The sequence below is a fragment of the Panulirus ornatus genome, chromosome 22 (genome assembly GCF_036320965.1).
Source record: "Panulirus ornatus isolate Po-2019 chromosome 22, ASM3632096v1, whole genome shotgun sequence".
Taxonomy (NCBI): domain Eukaryota; kingdom Metazoa; phylum Arthropoda; class Malacostraca; order Decapoda; family Palinuridae; genus Panulirus; species Panulirus ornatus.
The window spans coordinates 7,906,518-7,930,797 of NC_092245.1; positions in this window are offsets into that span (position 1 = coordinate 7,906,518).

Genomic DNA, 24,280 nt, shown 5'->3' on the forward strand with positions numbered 1-24,280 from the left:
TTGGCGGCTTCCGTGACTGCTGAACGATGAACGGGCGTAACCCACTGAGGCCACAGAGCAAGACAGAGAAGCGGGCGGTGGTTGCCAACACATGGGTGGTCACGGTACACACACACACACACACACACACACACACAGGAGGGACGTACCGTACAGCACACACACACACACACACACACACACACACACACACACACACACACACACACACACACACACACACGCGCGCGCGCGCGCACTCACACGCAGGAGGAACGTACCGTACAGCACACACACACACACACACACACACACACACACACACACACACAGGAGGAACACCGCAGGTCGAGGTGTGTGGTGCAGGAAGATGAGCCACTTAGGTGCTGGTCCGGCCCACCAGCTCCACATGTCTGTAATATTTTAGTAGCAAGTACAGCACGTAGGGTGCTAGTGAGTCATGTATGGTCCAAGTAACTCAGTGTGTGGTGCAAGTAACTCAGTGTGTGGTGCAAGTAACTCAGTGTGTGGTGCAAGTAACTCAGTGTGTGGTGCAAGTAACTCGGTGTATAGTGCAAGAAACTCAGGATATGGTGCAAGAAACTTTATTCTCTTCTTAAGGTTAAACAGTTATACGTCTCAGCGGCTCAGACTGCGGTGCGACCAAGGACCAGCAACCAACACATCAGACCGGCTGGCTCCCTGGTCGCTGGCTGGCTCACTACCCAGCGTGGAGCTGGAAACCCTTCCCTCAGCACGAATATTCTCAATGCTAAGTGGCCATCCTGACCACGTGACTTACTGGTGTAATACTGTATGTATATACGAGGTCAGATGTATGACCCGCCCACTGGTGCTAGGGTCAGCCTGCCCCGCCCACTAGTCTTGGGTCAGCTCAGGTCACCGGCCTCATGGAAGGGCGTGTCTTGTCAACTTGATAGTTTGGTCATAGACGTTACCAAGAGTCTACTACATCTGGTGAGCGTCAGGTTAGTCTCCGGGGTAAACTTGTAACGGGTCGTACTCGTGGTATACAGGGCTGGGGTCGTGTCGTGGGGTTACATGAGTTTACTCTGGACACAGCAGAGGAGGGCAGGGCTCCCCGCACCGCCCCGCTGCAAACTATCAAATAGGTAGTTTGAGCCGACTAATTGCCGGCCTGGCTGTAAAGTCAGATAATTTACCTTGCCAACATTTTACCAGCTTCCTCCCCTCTGGTTTAGGATCAATACGAGGCCTCTTATGATAGACGTAATGTTCTGTAAACTGAGTTTTCCAGGGGTCATGGGACACTGGGAGAGGCACCCCCCATGGAGGCCCCATGACCTCCCTCCCCCACACACCGCGTCGCTGGACGACCGACCTCAGGAGTGTTGGAGGAGAGGGTGCACGTCAGAAGGCCTTGCGTGTCAGACGTCAGCTGCCCTGTATATGTGTGCTGACAGTGCGGGACACCACCACCACCCTCCATATCACCATCATATCTACCGGTTTATGACAGGAGACAGCGGTCATCATCTCGTGTTACACGCCTCCATCACTTGCTGACTGGATTCAGGAGAGACGAGGCTTCGATGCCCGAGGTTCGTGTGTGGCGGTGGCCAGGTTCCCCCGGGACCTGAGTGGAGCTGTGAGTCGGCTGGATGATGAAGATGGTTTGGTCTGGTGGCCAGCGTTACTGACCTGGGCACAACGGGAAGTTGGAGTCACGGTTCGAGAGGGAAGACAGGTCAGGGCTGGATGGACTGGACAGCTCCCGAATCAACGCCGTCGTTATGAACGTTAGGGGAAAATACTGAACAAATGATGCATTGATCAGGAACTGGTCATCTTGCACCAAATATCTGGGTCAAGGTTGTGAGAGGTGATCACGGCTGGCTGTCATGTGGTCAACCACAGTGGTGGAGACGTCATACTGCCGGCCACAGTGGTGGAGGTTGTTATGTGGTCAACCACAGTGGTGGAGACGTCATACTGCCGGCCACAGTGGTGGAGGTTATTATGTGGTTAACCACAGTGGCAGAGGTCGTCATGTGGTCGTCCTCACAAGTGGAGGTCGTCATGTTCCCATCCACAGAACAGCCTCCACTGTGTGTATGTGTGTGTGTGGGGGGGGGGGGGGGCGGATCTCATGATGCGAGCTGCGTGTGTGGTACAGATGTGTGGAATGTGACAGTCATAGCTGATGGTTGTTGCAGACGCAGAAGGAAAAGTAGAATGATGGAATATAACTAGAAACATGAATGAATTGATGAGAAAGATAAGAATGGACGAGTTGAAGAATGAGAGAGCGAAGCTTACATTTCAGTGAAAATCTGGTAAAAATATGAAATGATCTGACACAGTTCAGGATGAGGCTGATGTGGTGTGGAGGAAGAGGGCGCTCTACTGGAGCTTACCAGGAGGTGTGTGGAGAGAGAGAGAGGTACAACGTGGTGGAATGATGATGTAAAAAAATCAGTGAAGGAAGAAAAGACAGAAAACAGTTACGGTTGGAGTGCAGAGAATGTGGATGATAAAGTTCTGATCATAAGATTAAGAATGATGGTACCACATATCAGGTGGAGGCTCACCTAAGCCTCTCTCCCTCACTTTCATCTATCATGTGACAACATGGGCAGAATACACAAAAAACGGAAGAGTCGACGCTTTACAGAAAATATGTGTCAACAGCCCATAATTCTTCAGCTATAGTCTAGATTCGGGCCAATTATAACATCAACCTCAGATAAATCTAAGTTATCTGAGAAAATCTAAGTTTTTGTTGACAGCAGCTGTGTTGGATGATTGTCGGGTCTCCCTCACAAACGACCATCAAAGGACCAAATCGTTCCTGGGAGATTAGGTCACATTATCTCGGCTGTTGAAGGGAAAAGATTTTAAACGAATTTTTGACAAAATACCTGGCGGGCGTAGAACCATGATGTCCATGTAGGTAAAGCTTAAATCTGAGCCATGTTTACCTTCAGGTGAAGTCATGACTATATGAAGTCATTCCTCTCTTGACCAACATCGGCTGTCCGTAGTGGTTATCAGGGTTTAGGGACCTTCCCTGCCAGGGACCACCTACGGACCCTACCTGCCAGGGATCAGGGGAGGTACTGAGAAGATATATATGGATCAGGGGAGGTACTGAGAAGATATATATGGATCAGGAGAGGTACTGAGAAGATATATATGGATCAGGGGAGGTACTGAGAAGGTATATATGGATCAGGGGAGGTACTGAGAAGATATATATGGATCAGGGGAGGTACTGAGAAGATATATACAACAAACAGGAGGGAAGTGTGGGAGAATTTGACTCTATATGGTGACCATAGATGACGTTTGAATGTTGTTAAGAGCTTCTGTGATGGAGGTAATGCGTGTGTGAGAGTAGCTGGTGGTGGCAGGAGTGTGTGGTGTGAGGCAGATGTGGGAATACGTTGAGGTTGTGTGACGTCATCATGGTTGTGGAAGATTATTATGGATGGGGAATTGTGTGGCATCATCACCAGGTGGGATGGCTAGTGTGTTGTACTTCACAATGAACCAGAATGGACGTCATCGCAGGTGTTGTATGCTGATGATGCCGTGTTGTTACGTGCATCAGAAGGAGAACTGGATAGCATAGTGGGTTGTGGCAGAAGGAGTCTAGGATGAAGATGATGAAACTGAATGAAACTAAGACGTTAGTGTCTGAGAGAGAGAGAGAGAGAGAGAGAGAGAGAGAGAGAGAGAGAGAGAGAGAGAGAGAGAGAGAGAGAGAGAGAGAGAGAGGAGGTCAGCGCAAGGTCGGTTTGCATGGTACACAACCGGAAGTTGGAGACGACTTGAGATATTGTGAAGTAAAGTCCAGCCATGACTGAAGTGGGTCACGCAAGGCAGGCAGAGTGACGTGTACTGAAAGCTCTAGTGAATGGCGAGGAAAGATAAGATAAGATAAGATAAGATAAGATAAGATAAGATAAGATAAGATAAGATAAGGGTAGAGTGTGCACCAAGTGTGCATGAAGGAGCGATTGTTCTTATAACGTTGATGTACGTCTGTCAGACCCCAGTGTGTTGTGGCCTGGATTACTGGCACTTAAAGCAGTGATGACTCAGTATTTGATCAATATTGACTCAGTATTTGATCAATATTGACCCAGTATTTGATTAATAATGACTCAGTATTTGATCAATATTGACTCAGTATTTGATCAATATTGACTCAGTATTTGATCAATATTGACTCAGTATCTTATCAATATTGACTTAGTATTTGATCAGTATTTACTCAGTATTTAATCAGTCTTGAGTCAGTGTTTGATCAATATTGACTCGGTGATCGATCAATATTGACTCAGTATTTGATCAGTATTGACTCAGTATTTGATCAGTATTGACTCAGTGTTTGGTCAATATTGACTCAGTATTTGATCAGTATTGACTCATTATTTGATCAATATTGTTGTCATTATGAGGATCATGAGGATGACATGGTGAGGTGGTATGCATGGATGGCAGGTGAGGAGATGTACAACATCATGATGGAAGATGGTGAGGTGGTATGCATGGATGGCGGGTGAGGAGATGTACAACATCATGATGGAAGATGGTGAGGTGGTATGCATGGATGGCAGGTGAGGAGATGTACAACATCATGATGGAAGATGGTGAGGTGGTATGCATGGATGGCAGGTGAGGAGATGTACAACATCATGATGGAAGATGGTGAGGTGGTATGCATGGATGGCGGGTGAGGAGATGTACAACATCATGATGGAAGGTTCAACACGGGCGGGGAGGTAGACTGTGGGACCCTGATGTGGTGAGAGAAGTGATCAGCGCTGAGGATATTGATCAGGGTTCAGGATATTGATCAGGGTTGAGGATGTTGATCAGAATTGAGGATATTGATCACCGCTCACGGTGTTGATCAAGACTAAGGATACTAATCAGGGCTGAATATAATGACCAGGGCTGAGGATCTTGGTCAGGTTGAGAACATTGATCCTGGCTGAAAATATTGATCACGGCCGGAGGATATTGATAAGAGTTGTGGATATTGATCAGTGCAAAGGATATTCATCACAGATAAGGACATTGATGACGGCTGAGGATACTGATCACGACTGAGGATATTGATCATAACTGACCCACGTTATGCTATGGAATAATAAAGATAAACCAATGTACCACGAGACGAGACAAGTCAGGACTGACGTCGTGAAATCATCGGGTGATGAGAGTCGTGCAGGAGGTGCATGGTGTCGTCTGCATGTGGCACCAGACATGACACATCTCAGTCATCATACCAGGTGTCTGGCACACACCAGCGCTCCTCGGGTTACACAGACGACGGCGAATATAGCCATAAAGACATGTTCCTTGCGACGGCTCCTGTGAGGGGGTGCAGGCAGGGGACACAGGGCTACCCCAGCGGAGAGGCAGTACCTCAGAGAGTACAACTGGTCTTGACACGCACACGGCTCCTGCAGACCCCATCCACACGCGACGGCAGAGGTTAAGTGCAGGAAATTGGAGGAGGAGGATGTACTCAGGGTGAGTATATGTGGGGTCCAACACCCGGGTGTTAGTCGTCCTACTGGGGGATCTGATCCCCCGTGGGAGGAGGGTAGTAAAAGTGAATGAGCCCGTACAAGAGGTTTGAGGAGACGATACCAGGAGAGAGTGAGTATAGAATGGTAAGGTTGGAACAAATGAAGCTAACGTAGTGGGCGAGGAATGAAAGACATGGAGGGAGGTCGTGCTTACATATGCGAATGAATAGCGTGAGATGTGGAGGTGGGGAGGTAATATAGAGTAGTGAGTGGTGGTATGATGGAGTAAAGTGGCTTGTGAAAGAGAAAAGAGAGGCATGTGGGCAACCCTTACAGATACGGAGGGCAAATGATTGGAAGATGTACTAAAGAAAGCGGCAGGAGGTCCATAGGAAGGTACAGGGGCTGAAAAAGAGGGCAAATGTGAGTTGGGGAGAAAGAGCAACGGTAGACCTACGAAAAAATAAGGAAATGTTTTGGAAAGAGTTTAATGTGAATAGAACAACATACCAAATGGGATCACTGGTGAAGCTGAAAGATGGGGAAGTGGTAACAGGTAAAGAGGATATGGAGTGAGTATCTTGAAGGGATGTTGAATGTGTAAGATGATGGGGTAGTAGGTGTGGGGTGTTTGTCATGTAGATGTACACGAAGTGAGTGAGTCATGAAAAGTAGTTTAGCGAACAGGGAAAAGGTGTTGAAAAGCTTGCGTAAGGTGAAGTGTGGCATTTCCTTTCTTGCGTGGATGGGATTGCAGATGATTTTCTCTAGAAGGGAAATGACACTGCCGTTATTTGGTTAAGCAGGATTATCAAAGTATGGCTCAGGTTGAGGTGTATGAGGATTGCCGCAACACCTGTATAGTGCAATTGTATAAAAGTAAATGGTGCAAAAATTAATATTAGGACTACTGAAATATGAATATTTTGAGTGTACCTGGCAAGTTGAAAGGGAAAATGGTGACTGACAGGGTGGTGGCTTGCACAGAGCATCAGTATGGGGAGGGACGATGGCTTCCGGAGTGATAGAAGATGTGTGGATCAGACGTTTGTTTTAAAGAATGTGAGAAATACATAGAAAGACAAGAATCTGTACAATGCAGCGTTGATGAACCTGGACAAAATATATGATAGGGTTAATAGAGATGCCTTGTGGAGGGTGTACACAGTTATACACACAGGTGTACACAGTTATACACACAGATGTACACAGGTATACACACAGGTGTACACAGGTATACACACAGGTGTACACAGGTATACACACAGGTGTACACATGTATACATACAGGTGTAAGCATGTATACACACACGTATACACAGATATACACACAGGTATACACACAGAAGTACACATGTATACATACAGGTGTACACATGTGACACACAGGTGTACACAGGTATACTCACAGGTGTACACAGGTATACACACAGGTGTACACATGTATACATACAGGTGTACACATGTATACACACAGGTGTACACAGGTGTACACAGGTATACACACAGGTGTACACAAGTATACACACAGGTGTACACAGGTATACGCACAGGTGTACGCAAGTATACATACAGGTGTACACATGTATACACACAGGTGTACACAGGTATAGGCGAGTATAACATGGTAAACAAATGGCAGGAGAGGACGGTACATCAAGACCCAGCTGCTAGGAACCAAGGTATACCCAATACAAACAAGGGGAGGCGACCTGCCTCCTGCTGGTATAATCATGTAGACCTTGGCTTTATTACCCCAGCAAATTGTATTGGCTGAACGGGTTTTATTGGTTCCTTCCCTACCTGGTGTTTGTCTTGGCCCATCACCTCACAAATGATCTCTTGCACCACGATGATATGTGGCGGAGGAAGAACCTTACTGTGCTGACACGATGGTGCACTGGTGGATGTGGGGGGTTGACAGCCTGGTAGACTGGTGGACTTGTTGGTTGGTGTGTTGGTGAAGTGAGTTTATGTAGGGTAAGTCGTGAGGGAGGACCCAGTACCTCCTGATGTAGGGTAAGTCGTGAGGGAGGACCCAGTACCTCCTGATGTAGGGTAAGTCGTGAGGGAGGACCCAGTACCTCCTGATGTAGGGTAAGTCGTGAGGGAGGACCCAGTACCTCCTGATGTAGGGTAAGTCGTGAGGGAGGACCCAGTACCTCCTGATGTAGGGATACTACGAGCCTTGTGGTCGTGATGATTACAAAATCGTATATATACATCACTCCTGATCATTTATTGATCAAACAGTTGTAAGATAATCAGACTCAGTAAAAATGGTTTACATTTTCTGGGTTTATTGTTTACAGTTCAAGCTCGTAAATGAGCTGCAGGTCTACCATGATCATGTACGTCAGTACACACGTTTGTTGTACACAGGCTACAGCTGGGTGCCTCCTGGCCCCAGTGTGGACGGGGAGCTGGTTGCCTGCAGACATGTGGCTGTGCGGGAGTGATGACCGAGGTGGTCGTGGCAAACGAAATACGATGGAAGAAATGCTGACGAACTTACAGGATCCAATGAACACGCTTGACCTCGATCTGATATGGTGTAGATATGTAGACATACAGACAAACGAAAGACATTATAACAGGAAAGCCAAGACAGGAAACTGAAGCAGAAAACATATTTGATAAAGTAAATCAAGTTCACGCATGAGTATTTGACCTCAGGACTCCACTTCATGACCTGAACACATGACGGCGATTACAATGCCAGATTTACCCCAACACTTCATCTATGACGACACCATCTGCTCCTGAGCCGCCTCCGTCTTGCATGTCTGCTGACTCTCTGCTTTGCAAGCTAATGATCCACCACCATGAGTCACTGTGAACAGGGTCATGACCACCGCCATTACCGCTGTGAACAATAGTGCATTACGACCTGGTCTCAGATGAGCTGGTAACGCATGGTGTACACCAAAACACAAGTGACACATTCACACATGGACATACATGGGATCATGATCAGTTAGAGTCGTATCTCAGATGTTATACATAACCTTCATTTGTCTTATAAGACAATCACCTGAGTCCTGCTGTAGTGATCAAAATCTGTAGACGTTAGAATACAGGAGTCTGGTGCTGTATATAACTCCAGGTCCCCTCACACGCCACTACGTCTAGCAACACAACAGGGGACACAGTACACCAGTTCTCTAAATAAACGTGAGGTCAGACGTTCTCCTGGCAGAGGAGAGAGATTTGCATCTATGAGAACTATTAAGATTCTTACTACTTCCTGACAGACTGACACCCTGGGTATGTCCAGCAGATGGTCGGTCGGGACCAACAGCCAGCGGGAGGACTCTGCTCCCACACCAGCCGTCGTGTCTGCTGCTGGGGAAGCTACTGGTGTCGTCTGCGTACAGAGCATCACTAACACTCCAGGCTCATCCTCGTGTGTCCCACTGTCTGCAGACGGCGCAGGAGGGAGGCAGGGATGGTGACGTGTAGCGAGGACCTGCTGTGGAGGGATGTAGGAGGGAGTAAGGAGGGAGCATACCTGGTGGAGGGATGTAGGAGGGAGTAGGGAGGGAGCATACCAGGTGGAGGGATGTAGGAGGGAGTAGTGAGGGAGTATACCAGTTAGAGGGATGTAGGAGGGAGTAGGGAGGGATGTAGAATGAAGCAGAGAGGGAGCATACCAGGTGGAGGGAATACAATTCCATAGAATTACTGGAGTGAATGTGATGCGATCCCACTTCTTGCAGATCCCATATCATGCAGGTCCCACTTCTTTCTTACTGTTGCCAGCAGGTTAACTGTGATGGCGCACGGGAGACTATATGTTCATGGGTCACCTGACCCACACACGACGGTGTGTGTGGTGATGTGGAGGGACATTACGCAGGTGAGCAGGCTCCTGCAGGCTCCCTCCTCCCCGGCCGTGACTGACACCATCCACACTTGCCTGAGGTAAAGGATGTCAGTAACACTATAGGACCTCCTCCTCCTCCTCCTCCTCCTCGGCTCCTCTCCTCCTCCTCCTCCTCCTCCTCTTCCTCGGCTCCTCTCCTCCTCCTCCTCCTCCTCGGCTCTTCTCCTCCTCCTCCTCGGCTCCTCTCCTCCTCCTCCTCCTCGGCTCCTCTCCTCCTCCTCCTCCTCCTGCTCCTCTTCCTCGGCTCCTCTCCTCCTCCTCCTCTTCCTCGGCTCCTCTCCTCCTCCTCCTCCTCCTCGGCTCCTCTCCTCCTCCTCCTCCTCCCAGCAAGGAATATATGCCACAGTTGGACCACGCCCTCAACACCCGCCCTGGTCACTGTCTGTCTGACCACCACCCACCATGTGCCCACCTCCAGCACGTTGGTTGAGGCTGCCACCTTGCCCGCGGTCCTGTGGGACGACCCAGCCAGTAAGGCCAAGTCGTGGGCGCTAGGGTCGTGTGGTGGGGGACGGTGGATGGGGCTGCAGACGACCCAGCCATGCATACAAAGCGAATGACCACAAAGGCTTGTGGTAGTGTGGGAACTTGTCCACTCCGTCACGCTCTGCCCAAGTTGAGATGTCTCTGAATGTATCATGAGGCAGCCCGTACCTGCCTCAGCCATACAGACGGAGGGGACAGCTACTGAGGGCAGGGGGCTGCCCGTACCTGCCTCAGCCATACAGACGGAGGGGACAACTACTGAGGGCAGGGGGCTGCCCGTACCTGCCTCAGCCATACAGACGGAGGGGACAACTACTGAGGGCAGGGGGCTGCCCGTACCTGCCTCAGCCATACAGATGGAGGGCAGATGATAAATCTAAGGACAGATAACATGCAGGAGATGAGAGTAGATATATCCTGCGTGACATGAAGTCACATGTAGTTCACTGTTACTTCAAAGCTCTTGATATGAATGTTAACCTTCTCAGAGAGAGAGAGAGAGAGAGAGAGAGAGAGAGAGAGAGAGAGAGAGAGAGAGAGAGAGAGAGAGAGAGAGAGAGAGAGAGAGAGAGAGAGAGAGAGAGAGAGAGAGAGAGAGAGAGAGTTATGTAGAAACAGACCACACAGACCCCAAGGTCCATGAGTTGTCCTGGCTTAGTCTAACGTTACATAAATAGATAACAAACATAAATGTTGTCCCGTTAAGAACATTGAGAAGAAAGGCAAAGCAAAGCACAGGCTTCCCCCCCCCCCCCCCCCCCCCTCCACTCCACTCCCTCAAGCGCACGTCGTCAGGTAAACAGATGAAGACAATATCTTGCAGGAGTAACAGGCCTGAAGGAATGGTTTTATAGGAGAAACGTTAGTTAGAATGAACATGAATATGTCATGCCTCCCTTCACCACCGACATATAACCCTTCACTTCTTGTTGCAAACACAACAGTAAGGATAAACTTCAACATGACTATATCATTGTTGATGTTGAAGAATGATACGGTAATGTTTACGTCCTCGCTCAGATCAGGTGATCAATGTTAGTGTGGTACAGCAACGTGGCCAGGAGAGGTCAGTGGTTGAGAAGCCAGCATGATATACACTACGTTACCATGACTGATCAAATGAATTGTTCCATACCGCAGATACACTGGTGAGGATCAACCCGAATTTTGAAGATATTTACAGTGTTGCGACGAACAACATTTTCTAGAGGTTATTACAAGCATCAATGATGTCGCTTCTAAAGAAATATTCCGTATGGTCCATAACTCGTACAGTCCATAACTCGTACAGTCCATAACTCGTACAGTCCATAACTCGTACAGTTCATAACTCGCACAGTCCATAACTCGCACAGTCCATAACTCGCACAGTCTATAACTCGCACAGTGCATAACTCGTACAGTCCATAACTCGCACAGTCCATAAATCGTACAGTCCATAACTCGTACAGTTCATAACTCGTACAGTTCATAACTCGTACAGTTCATAACTCGTACAGTTCATAACTGGTACAGTCCGTAACTCGCACAGTTCATAACTCGTACAGTCCATAATTCGTACAGTCCATAACTCGCACAGTTCATAACTCGTACAGTTCATAACTCGTACAGGCCATAACTCGCACAGTCCAAAACTCGTACAGTTCATAACTCGTACAGTCCATGACTCGTACAGTCCATAACTCGTACAGTCCATAACTCGTACAGGCCATAACTCGCACAGTCCAGTACAGTATTCTAAACCATAACGTTACTTTGCCTCAGAGATGCCTCTTACATAGGGAGATCAACTCTATCTACGTCTGGCAGCGTGTGTTCGTATATTTTGTTACGTAACGAGCGAATCAATTTAGTTCATCTTGGCTACACTGCTTCCAGTATGAGAATATCCTTGCTTAACCAGGGGGCCTCAAACTGCACCGCGTATTCCAGGTGTGGTCTAAGTAGACTCCTCTTGTATTTCTTTCTGTGTTGAAGGTCACAGTCAGGGAATGAACTCCACATCAAGGCAGAGCCTTAATGAAAATATAGAGAGAATCTTGAAACAGAAAAAAGAAAAGACAAGGGAAAGTATTTACGAATTTTGGTGAAAGTGAAAAAGCTGTCTTTTAAAATGTGCGGCGTCATAGTTATTGGGCAAGACATGGGAAGGTAAAGATTTCCAAAACTTCGACTTTACTTGAGTTTACATGAGGAAGACAGACAACAGGAGGCCCGATTGGCCCACGACTGAGTTGTCTGGTAAAGAAAAAGAAAATAACTTGACAAGAAAAATGTAATTCCGCTCAGCAGTTTTTGAAGCTATCACCGACTCCCCGCTGCTGCACATTAGCCTTCTAGTGTCCCCGTTACTGCTGTCGTTTATACAGTTTATTTCTGGCGTTTTTCTCAAAGTTTACCTGAATTTATAAAATGTTTGTCTAAACGACTTTTGAAGGTATTTATAGTCTTAGCATTCACTACGTCTGACGGTAACTTATTCCAGTACTCAACACACCTATAGGAAAAGAAGCTTTTTCCCACGTCCGTACTACATCTTTTAGCTTTGAGTTATATTCCATTTGTCCTGGTAACCGTATTTTATTGTATTTCGAAAAGATGTTCAAGGTTTACTTTATCGAACTTGTTCACAATTTGGAACACTTGGATTAAGTCGCCGCGAAGTCTGCGTTTTATAAGGGAGAAGAGATCCAATCGTTTTAGCCTTTCTTCGTATGATAGATTTCTAAAGGATGTGATCAATTTTGTCGCGCGTCTTTATACTTGTTCTAATTTTTCCTCGTGTTTTATATAGTTTGTAGACCCAAACTGACCTGTATATTCAAGGTGTGGTATTACCAGAGAATTATAAAGTGTGAGAATTATTTCTGGTGTCTTGTGTTCCTGGTTATGAAACCTAACATTTGGTTGCCTTTTTTCCTTGCTGCTTGACACTGTTTAGTGTATTTCAAATTGTTGCTAATGACAACTCCAAGGTCCTTTTCTTCATTACTTTAGTTAGAGAGTTTCCGAATAGTTTGCAGTCGTAACGTATATTCTTGTCTCCAAAGTGCGTAACTTTACACTTGACTACATCAAACTTCATTTGTCATCTGTCTGACCACTCTGCTAGTAAGTTAAGATCTCTTTGAATCATTTCGCAGTCCCGCCTGTTTACATCTCTACCTCCTAGTTTAGTATCGTCAACAAATTTGGAGATTTTAGATATGAGACCGAGTTCAAGGTCATTAATGTATATTATGAAAAGAATTGGACCTAGGACCGACCCCTGTGGCACACCACTCGTTACGTCTAGCCAATCTGAGGCTTCGCTGTTTAATACTACACGTTGCTTTCTTCCGGTAAGCCAGTCTCTGATCCATGTACAGAGTTCTTCACCGATTCCGTGTGCTTTGAGTTTATGTAAAAGTCTCTTGTGAGGTACCTTATCGAGAGCCTTTTGGAAATCTAAATATACGACATCAGACGGTAATTTTTCGTGACCGATGGCCACACAGTTATCATGTGACGCAGCAGCTGGCCGAGTATTGCATGGTCTAGCTAGTGGTGGGGGCACACAAGCAGCCAACTCTCGGGGTCAGAAACCAAAGTAACATCTATAGAAGATGGAAAGTGAACCAACATTGCGGCGTGGGGCAAGAGGGTCAAGTTTGGAAGTTAGATTGGGACAGTTTATAAGTCGGATCACTTTTAACTCTGTCGAGTAGGGATGCGGTGCTAGAACCACCGCTAGAGACCACTGTTGATAGAGAAAAGGTGGGGGGAGGGGGGGGGGGGGGAGGCTGATCCATCAACAACCACAGAGACAGATTGGCCAGAGAGGAAGCTAGATATGAAGGAGCAAAGTGAGGGAGGGAAGACAAAAGAGGGGACATGTCAAGGGCAACTACACATGGTTCCCCAAAATCTTTCAGCGATGATGACCAGACATTAGTAAGATAGGAAAGAATATCACCAGTGGATCTCGCCTTACAGATGCCATACTGTGAGAGCTAAAATGTTTGAGGATAAGGGAGTTGAGGAGGGATTCAAAGACATTGGGAATGGGAGATGTCAAAGCAACAGGACGATAGTTAGAGGGGTCAGAACGGTCACCCTTCTTAGGGATGGAATGTGCCAACGCATGCATCCAGGAAGTGAAAGTTGAGGATCTTAAATAGAAATGGAACAGACAAGCAAACACAGATGCAGGTTCAGAGGGACACTTTCAGCACACGAGGATGGAAGCCATCAGGACCATAAGCCTTGCTTGTGCTCAGAGAAAGAAGCGCTTTTCGGACAGTCCGAAAAGAGATTACGGGAAGAGACATACGATTATCAAGAGGAGCATCAGCGGTGAAGGAAAGTTAGAGTCATCCAAGGTAGAGTTAGAGGAGGAACGGGAGCCCAAGAGAGTAGCTTTGTCTACGGGAGAGACAGTTATAGTACCGTCAGGACGGAAAAGTGAAGGAAAGAAGTTGTTAGAGATGTCCTTAACTAAAGACCAGAATGACCTATCAGTGGATAACGAGGAGAGATTATCACACTTCCTTTGCATAAAGGAACGCTTCGCCTCACGGATAACGTGCTTGCAGCGATTACTAATATCTGTTCTTCATCCCTAAAAGATTTTGGGGAGTCATGTGTAGTTGCCCTTGACATAACCAAAGATTTTGACACGGTGTGGCATCGGGGTCTCATCTCTAAGCTCCCCTCGTTTGGCTTCCCTCCCTCACTTTGCTCCTTCATATCTAGCTTCCTCTCTGGCCGATCTCTCTCTGTGGTTGTTGATGGATCAGCCTTCCCCCCACCATTCCTCCTTCAGCACCGGTGCCTCTCAAGGTTTTATTCTGTCCCCTCCACTTTTTTCCTTTTCTTTTCAATGATTTCCTCTCCCCCATAGATAATCCAATGCACTCATACCCTGACGACTCAACACTGTATTCATCCACATCCTTCAATTCTGCTCCTTCTTCTCTCACTCGGTCTGCATCTCGTCTTGACACAAATTCCTCAATAAACTCAGACCTGGACAGTTTAATGCCGACAAGACCCAATTTCTACCCATCTCTCTATCGAAAACTCCTCACAACTCTCATTTCTGCTTTGACGGTTCTGTAATTCTTCCGATTGACTCAATGAACCTACTTAATATTACTGTAACATCCATTCTTTCTTGGAAACCCCACATTACAGGAATAGCTAAGTCTGTCGCTAAGAAACTGGATGTCCTGTTTGGATGTCGAAACTTCTCTTTCGAACAGTTGGTCCGTTTATACAAGGGATTGATCCGTCCTTGTATGGAATACTGCTCTCACATCTGGGGTGGTTCTAGCTTTACATCCTTACTTGACAGAGATGAGTCGAAAGTTAAGTCGAATTGTAAACTGTGTCAGGCTAACTTCCAAACTTGACCCTCTTGCCTTATGCCGCAATGTTGGTTCACTTTCTCTCCTCTATTGGTAATACTTTGGAATTGCACCCGAGAGCTGGCTGCTTGTGTGCCCCCACCACTAGCTAGAGCACGCAATACTCGGCCAGCTGCTGCGTCACATGATTACTGTGGGGTCGTCAGCAACTCGAGGGTGGGCCGCGTTGGCAACTGCTTCTTTCCCTACACGTCGAAGCTTTGGAACTCTCTACCTTCTCATGTCTTTCCCTACAACTATGACCTGACACATTTTAAAAGGCGGGTTCTTCACTTCTTTCAAATTTTGTAAATACTCTCCCTTGTCTTTTGTTTTTCCTTTACATAATTCTCTCTGGATTTCAATTAAGATCGACCTTGATGTGGACTTCTGTCCGTGACTGGAACCTTCAGCCAGGATAAAAGTTGATTGTGAGTCAGAGGAAGGAGAGTTTTTCCAAGCCCGATATGCCTGATCCCTTGCCTGAATGGCCTCATAACAGGAACGGTTGAACCATGGGTTGGAAGAAGAGGTCGTCTTGGAGCAAGATGGGATAAATGCTTCCATTCCAACAAGAATAACCTCTGCTATACGTTTGGCAGAGACACAAGCATCACCACGTAAGAGACAGTAATTTACCCAAGGCAAGTCAGAAAAGAAGTTACGTAAGTTATTCCTGTCCACTTTGTTGAGGTGCCAGTACTTACACTTAGAAGGGGCTGCTGGAGGAGAGGTGCCGTCAGAACAGATGTATGTATGTGAGTGATCAAATGGATCAATTGGGGGAGAGTGTGTGTCTACAGCGGGATGGAATAGAGGCTAAAACAGATCCAGAATATCTGTAGTGGTCATAGCGGGCAGGAATATGGCTAAGGTGGGAGGTAATGTAAAGTTTGTGTTAATATGGCTAAGGTGGGAGGTAATGTAAAGTTTGTGTTAATATGGCTAAGGTGGGAGGTAATGTAAAGTTTGTGTTAATATGGCTAAGGTGGGAGGTAATGTAAAGTTTGTGTTAATATGGCTAAGGTGGGAGGTAATGTAAAGTTTGTGTTAATATGGCTAAGGTGGGAGGTAATGTAAAGTTTGTGTTAATATGGCTAAGGTGGGAGGTAATGTAAAGTTTGTGTTAATATGGCTAAGGTGGGAGGTAATGTAAAGTTTGTGTTAATATGGCTAAGGTGGGAGGTAATGTAAAGTTTGTGTTAATATGGCTAAGGTGGGAGGTAATGTAAAGTTTGTGTTAATATGGCTAAGGTGGGAGGTAATGTAAAGTTTGTGTTAATATGGCTAAGGTGGGAGGTAATGTAAAGTTTGTGTTAATATGGCTAAGGTGGGAGGTAATGTAAAGTTTGTGTTAATATGGCTAAGGTGGGAGGTAATGTAAAGTTTGTGTTAATATGGCTAAGGTGGGAGGTAATGTAAAGTTTGTGTTAATATGGCTAAGGTGGGAGGTAATGTAAAGTTTGTGTTAATATGGCTAAGGTGGGAGGTAATGTAAAGTTTGTGTTAATATGGCTAAGGTGGGAGGTAATGTAAAGTTTGTGTTAATAAATGTCAACATTCTGTTTGTTTTCTTGGTAGCTTCATTATGATGCTGGGAGACGATGACCCCTAGATCCCTGACACTAGGGATGGCCTTCATCTTGTGACCCATCAGTTCAGGATAACTTTGTGTTCAGGTTTCCTACATGACGATAAATGACATTTATGTTCCAGACCATTTAAAGATTATATCCAGATCCTCATGTAACCTTAGCCCACGTTATCATCTTCAGTTGATATGGTATTGCCGATCTGTGTGTCATCTGCAAGTCCAGAAATATTGTATCTATTGCTTTTGTGTCGTCTTGTGAGTAATGTATGATAAGATTCAAGGAGGTTTGTGGGGCATGATCTGGGTCTTCGGAGAGAGAGAGAGAGAGAGAGAGAGAGAGAGAGAGAGAGAGAGAGAGAGAGAGAGAGAGGGAGAGAGAGAGAGAGAGAGAGAGAGAGAGAGAGGCCTATCACCACCAGGGGTCAGCTGTGGGACAGGTGGTGAGGTCAGGGTATCAGAGGTCGCGCCTGGTGGCGGGAGGACGACTTACGTGTCGTCAGGCAGGTGGTGATGGTTCCCTACTGGCCAGCTACCACCACCACCACCACCACTCCTCCACCACACTACCACTCTCCTCCACCACCACCACCACTCTCCTCCACCACGACCGTCCTCCACCATCACCACCACCACCACTCTCCTCCACCCCACCGCCATCACCGCCTGGCCGGCCGACTAGTTGCAATATGTTCATCATAAGTTCAGGTTATTATCATGAAGAGGCGTGGTAGCGGGGGTCCAGGACGACCCTAGCCCCGCTACCAGGTGGGTCCAGGACGACCCTAGCCCCGCTACCAGGTGGGTCCAGGGCGACCCTAGCCCCGCTACCAGGTGGGTCCAGGACGACCGTAGCCCCGCTACCAGGTGGGTCCAGGACGACCCTAGCCCCGCTACCAGGTGGGTCCAGGACGACCCTAGCCCCGCTACCAGGTGGGTCCAGCCTGACTCTACCTACCCCACCCTTGCGGGTCCAGGCAGCCCCCCCTCCCTGCTGACGACGGCCTGGCCTGAGGCGCGTCCGACATGGTCACCCGAAGCCCCGAGGTGCGGCATCATGAGCAGCGACTATGACCTCTACGTCAAGCACCAGTAAGGTCTATAATCACACCACCACGATCACGTGAGCGGTCTGCTCGTGGCTAGTGTACGCCGGGCGCGCGTGCCGGCTGCAGACACGTGGTCAAGCCGGGGTGCCCACGTCCCCTCACGCGCGATACTTCACCTTCAAGATTCTGTTTCCTTCATCCTGAAGGTCGAGTTATGAGGCGTTCACGAGGGGAGCTGCTGGCTCCTCTTGCCTCTGGAGGGGCGGCCCACCTCCTGCCCTCGGCGTCAGACGAGAAATAAAACACGAGAGACGCGAGGCAGCGGCAGCCTGGAGGCAGGTGTGTGCGCGCGCAGGAGACCGGACGCGGGTTCACAGGTGGCCGGGAGACGGACGTAGCCTGGCCTCGTCCTGATCCCTGCACGCTGGCCACACTGACCTGCTACTGCCCGGTGTACTGTGGCTGTTGAGGTCCACACAGGACGTGAAGTAAGCGGTCACCCGCATATGATAGCGATCGTCACGTTAGAGGACCCAGCTGTCGAGGTACATCTGTAGGAGGCGCAGCTGGAGGTACCCCCTCACCGCACACAGCTGCACGGGTTCGAACGATGCCAATTTTCTGCATCCAGACAATCTGCCAATATTATTATTATCTTTTTTTCACCATGTTCCAGGTCAAGAGCAACTTCCATTCCCGGTATTGCTGACATGCTGGGGACGGAGGAGGAGGAGGAGGAGGTGGCCCCACACCAGGCGGCCTGACAGCTGCCCGTCAGTCGCTAGAAAGCGTCAGCCTGACCACAGTGTTGCCCAGGTGATGGTAAACATCCACTGAAGCTTAGGGACCAGACGAAGCTTCGAGATCACTGGCCCCGCTACCCCTCAGCTTCGAGACAACTGGCCCCGATACCCCTCAGCTTCGAGACAACTGGCCCCGATACCCCTCAGCTGGCGGTGATCATCACTCTATACTACCATCACCAGTCCCTCATCCATCCCCCAGGATCCCCCAGCCTCACCATGACCCCAGACCCCGTGCTGGCTGATCATCCATCCCCCAGGATCCCCCAGCCTCACCATGACCCCAGACCCCGTGCTGGCTGATCATCCATCCCCCAGGATCCCCCAGCCTGTAACATCCAGCTCCATTTCTGTAATGTGGACTACAGGTAACCCAGTTGACCTGCACCACTACTGACCTACATCTTGACCCAGCTGACCTGCACCACTACTGACCTACATCTTGACCCAGCTGACCTGCATATGTGTACTGACGTGTGACCATAACGACGGTCATAGTAATGGTGACATCACCGAAGGGGGCGGAGCCAACATCGGGAACCTACCAATCAGGTGAGTCTTGTGGGTCCACCTGGCAGGGCAGAAGTGTGACGTGGACGTGGGTCATGTGATCTGGTTACTGTGTGAACAACAACACTTGGCACCAAAACATGACTCATGAAGACTAGCCTGTGTATTGTACCACCTGGACGACAGCGTCAGGACCAGACGAATTAACACGGTCGTCCGGCCACACCCTGCTCACCTGCTGACTAATAAACCACCACTGAAACCACAACCCCTTAACCACAGCCCCTTCTCCACAACCCCTTCTCCACAACCCCTTCTCCACAACCCCTTCACCACAACAGACCCCTCTCTGGTTTACTCTGACCGCCCTGTTTTAGCCCATTAAGAGCACGTCGCCCTCTATATACCACATTGTTCTAGTTTACTCTATCCTTTGTATGTGCCACACCCTCCTGCATGTTCAAACTCCGAACACATAAAGTATCTTTCTCTCCCTCGTGTCACCTGCTCTTAGTGTTCCCATCTGCCTTGGTCCTTCCACTTCTGACATGTATACACTCTTATTCATCATTTCCTGACTCGTACTAACCATTTATCCAAACCATTTCAGCGCACCCTCTTCAGCTTTTTCGTACATACTCCACTTACAACTACATTTCTTTCTTACATTATAATTTCTTATCGGATCAACCTTCCCCACGTCACAAACTGTCCTCAAACATTTCATATCCAACACATCCACCTTCCTCCCTACTACATATCTATGGCCCATGTCTCGCATCCACACAACACCGCTGGAGGAACTACTATGAATCAGACATACAGATATCCATCCTTGTCCTCACAGACCGTGACGTCTCTTTTCCCTCTCTCCTCACAATGCAAAAGCCCCCCCCCCCCCCCCCCCCAAGCCCATCCTCTGGCTTGCTTACTGTAGATCCCATGGTTCCATTTGCTGTTGTGTCCAACTCCCATGTATCCAAATCACCCCACCACGTCGAGGTCGTCCTCGGTCAAACTCACACTCAGACTGACCCGCTACCTTCCACTGCTGAACATGATAATCTTGCTTTTATTATGCTTGTTCTCAACGTTCTCCATCCTCTCACTCTGCCAAGATCAGACACAACCTTCACTAGTTTTTCCCTGGAATCTGTCATCATCGGTGTTGTGATAGCAAATAACGTCTGACACGTCCCAGTCACCCTCGCATCCTCGCCTCTGTCTCTAAGACTCGTGCATTAATTCCTCTCACAATGCCGTCCATAAAGAAATTAAACAGCCATGGTGACATCATGGCGGCCGCAGACCAGCCTTCACCTGGAACTACTCACTCTCCTCTCATCCTACTCGTACAAACGTCTTGCACTCTTAATGAAAACTTCTCATTGCTTCTAGCAGCTTTCTTCCACATCATACGTTCTTAAAACTTACAAGGCATCTTTATCAATCCCATTACATGCCTTCTCCAGATCCATAATGCTACATACAAATCCATTTGCTTTTCTAAGTATTTCTCACATACATTCTTCAAAGCAAACACCTGATCCACACATCCTCTACCACTTCTGAAACCACACTGCTCCTCCCCAATCTGATACTCTGTGTATGCCGCAATATCATCACTCTCCCGAGCAACTTACCAGGTTTATTCAACGATCTTGAAACACTGCAGATCAAACACTCACCTGTGTCACCCTTGCTTTACACAATGGCACTACACTAAACGGGAGTAGATGAGTGGGCGCGGATTGGGAAGTATATAGAGAAATGCAGCTTACATGTGTGGGTAAAGTTTGGCGTGCGGAAGGTGGGATGTGGGTAGTTGAGAAAGGATAGTGAATGTTGGAATGAGGAAGTTCAGTGACTAATGAAAAAGAAAAAAAGCGCAGTATGGACGCTCTCTGCAGACAAGGAATGCAATTGGTTGGGGGACGTACAAAAGAAAAAGGCAGGAGGTCAGAAGGAAGGTGCAGGGACTGAAAAAGAGGGCAAATGAGAGTCGGGTTGAGTGAGTATCAGCAAACTTTATGATGAAAAAGTTTAGAAACAAAGTGGATAGTGCGAGGAGAACGAAGGAAGACATGTAGGCATCAGTGAGGAAAGCAGATGAGGACAACAGACAAAGATGTGGTGAACAGGAGATGGAGTGAGCATTGTGGAGGACTGTCGAGTGTGTTAGATAATAGGGTGGCAGATGTGGGGTGGTTGTGACGTGAAAGGTTTGTTGTGAAGAGAAGTGGTGAAAACCTTCCGAAGACATGTACGGGTTACACTTTCTCTTCGATACTTTGGACGTCATCTGTCTTTCCAAAATTAGATAATCGATTCATCAGCACTAAAGCCATTAATCACCTCTGTAGTGTTCTACACTAAACCCACCAAGACATGGTGGGCCAGACTTCCTGACCTGTGGTCCTGCAGTGTGGAGGTGACCAGCTCCACGTAAGCTACAGGAGCCCTGCAAGAGGGATTCCTGCGGCAGGATGGCAAGGTGAGATATGTATCAAGGAGGAAGTGACCACCTCCAGTATACGAATGATCCTCACACAGTCGGCAGTTGCACAGGACAGCTGTGACCAAGTCGGTGAATTTCCTGTATATAATATTTTACCAAGTTCTTAACAGCCAAGTGTTGCCATTCTTGACGTAAGATGAGAGTGGCACCCACACACTCCCCTGCTGTCTCGTGTTGCCCAGTCACTTCGTCCGCCAACACCACGTCTTCAACTTGGTGTTATCCCGAGGAGCAATGCAGGTGTCTCAATAAAGGCGAGTCACTTGTTCCTCTTCAATTACTTTTCCCGAGACGGCAACTGTGAGAAGGTTGGATGCTGGAGGAGCTGGTGGTGTACAGCATCATGCTGGAGGAGCTGGTGGTGTACAGCATCATGCTGGAGGAGCTGGTGGTGTACAGCACCATGCTGGAGGAGCTGGTGGTGTACAGCACCATGCTGGAGGAGCTGGTGGTGTACAGCACCATGCTGGAGGAGCTGGTGGTGTACAGCACCATGCTGGAGGAGCTGGTGGTGTACAGCATCATGCTGGAGGAGCTGGTGGTGTACAGCACCATGCTGGAGGAGCTGGTGGTGTACAGTACCATGCTGGAGGAGCTGGTGGTGTACAGCACCATGCTGGAGGAGCTGGTGGTGTACAGTACCATGCTGGAGGAGCTGGTGGTGTACAGCATCATGCTGGAGGGGCTGGTGGTGTACAGCATCATGCTGGAGGAGCTGGTGGTGTACAGCACCATGCTGGAGGAGCTGGTGGTGTACAGTACCATGCTGGAGGAGCTGGTGGTGTACAGTACCTTGCTGGAGGAGCTGGTGGTGTACAGCACCATGCTGGAGGAGCTGGTGGTGTACAGCACCATGCTGGAGGAGCTGGTGGTGTACAGTACCATGCTGGAGGAGCTGGTGGTGTACAGCATCATGCTGGAGGAGCTGGTGGTGTGGTGGAGTCAGGTCCAGCGGTACACAGAGTGGCCCTAAACCTGTGAGGTTTCATGACCTGAGCCACATAGAACACGAGAACTAGAGCCGAGCTGCTGGCCCCCGCCGGAGGAAGACTCAACGTCAGGGAAACTATCATACTTTTCCTGTCTGAGTCTGACGTCGAGGAACATATTGATCTTCTCCACGCCACGACCACTCCATCCTGCCTACACCTTCATCATCCATCCTGCCTACACCTTCATCATCCATCCTGCCTACACCTTCATCATCCATCCTGCCTACACCTTCATCATCCATCCTGCCTACACCTTCATCATCCAACCTGCCTACACCTTCATCATCCATCCTGCCTACACCTTCATCATCCATCCTCATGAACAATTGCCTCATTATTATCAAGTACATCCATCGTGTGCGTCCCTCCCTCGTGTGTGACCCTCCCTCGTGTGTGTCCCTCCCTCGTGTGTGTCCCTCCCTCGTGTGTGACCCTCCCTCGTGTGTGTCCCTCCCTCGTGTGTCTCCCTCCCTCGTGTGTGACCCTCCCTCGTGTGTGACCCTCCCTCGTGTGTGACCCTCCCTCGTGTGTGACCCTCCCTCGTGTGTGACCCTCCCTCGTGTGTGACCCTCCCTCGTGTGTGACCCTCCCTCGTGTGTGACCCTCCCTCGTGTATGACCCTCCTTCGTGTCTCCCTCCCTCGTGTGTGACCCTCCCTCGTGTCTCCCTCCCTCGTTTGTGACCCTCCCTCGTGTGTCTCCCTCCCTCGTGTGTGACCCTCCCTCGTGTGTGACCCTCCATCGTGTGTGACCCTCCCTCGTGTATGACCCTCCTTCGTGTCTCCCTCCCTCGTGTGTGACCCTCCCTCGTGTGTGACCCTCCTCGTGTGTGACCCTCCCTCGTGTATGACCCTCCTTCGTGTCTCCCTCCCTCGTGTGTGACCCTCCTTCGTGTGTGACCCTCCCTCGTGTCTCCCTCCCTCGTGTGTGACCCTCCCTCGTGTGTGACCCTCCTTCGTGTCTCCCTCCCCCGTGTGTGACCCTCCCTCGTGTATGACCCTCCTTCGTGTCTCCCTCCCTCGTGTGTGACCCTCCCTTGTGTCTCCCTCCCTCGTTTGTGACCCTCCCTCGTGTGTCTCCCTCCCTCGTGTGTGACCCTCCCTCGTGTGTGACCCTCCCTCGTGTGTGACCCTCCCTCGTGTCTCCCTCCCTCGTGTGTGACCCTCCCTCGTGTGTGACCCTCCCTCGTGTGTGACCCTCCCTCGTGTGTGACCCTCCCTCGTGTGTCTCCCTCCCTCGTGTGTGACCCTCCCTCGTGTGTGACCCTCCCTCGTGTGTGACCCTCCCTCGTGTGTGACCCTCCCTCGTGTGTGACCCTCCCTCGTGTGTGACCCTCCCTCGTGTGTGACCCTCCCTCGTGTCTCCCTCCCTCGTGTGTGACCCTCCCTCGTGTGTGACCCTCCCTCGTGTGTGACCCTCCCTCGTGTGTGACCCTCCCTCGTGTGTCTCCCTCCCTCGTGTGTGACCCTCCCTCGTGTGTGACCCTCCCTCGTGTGTGACCCTCCCTCGTGTGTGACCCTCCCTCGTGTCTCCCTCCCTCGGGTCTCCTTAA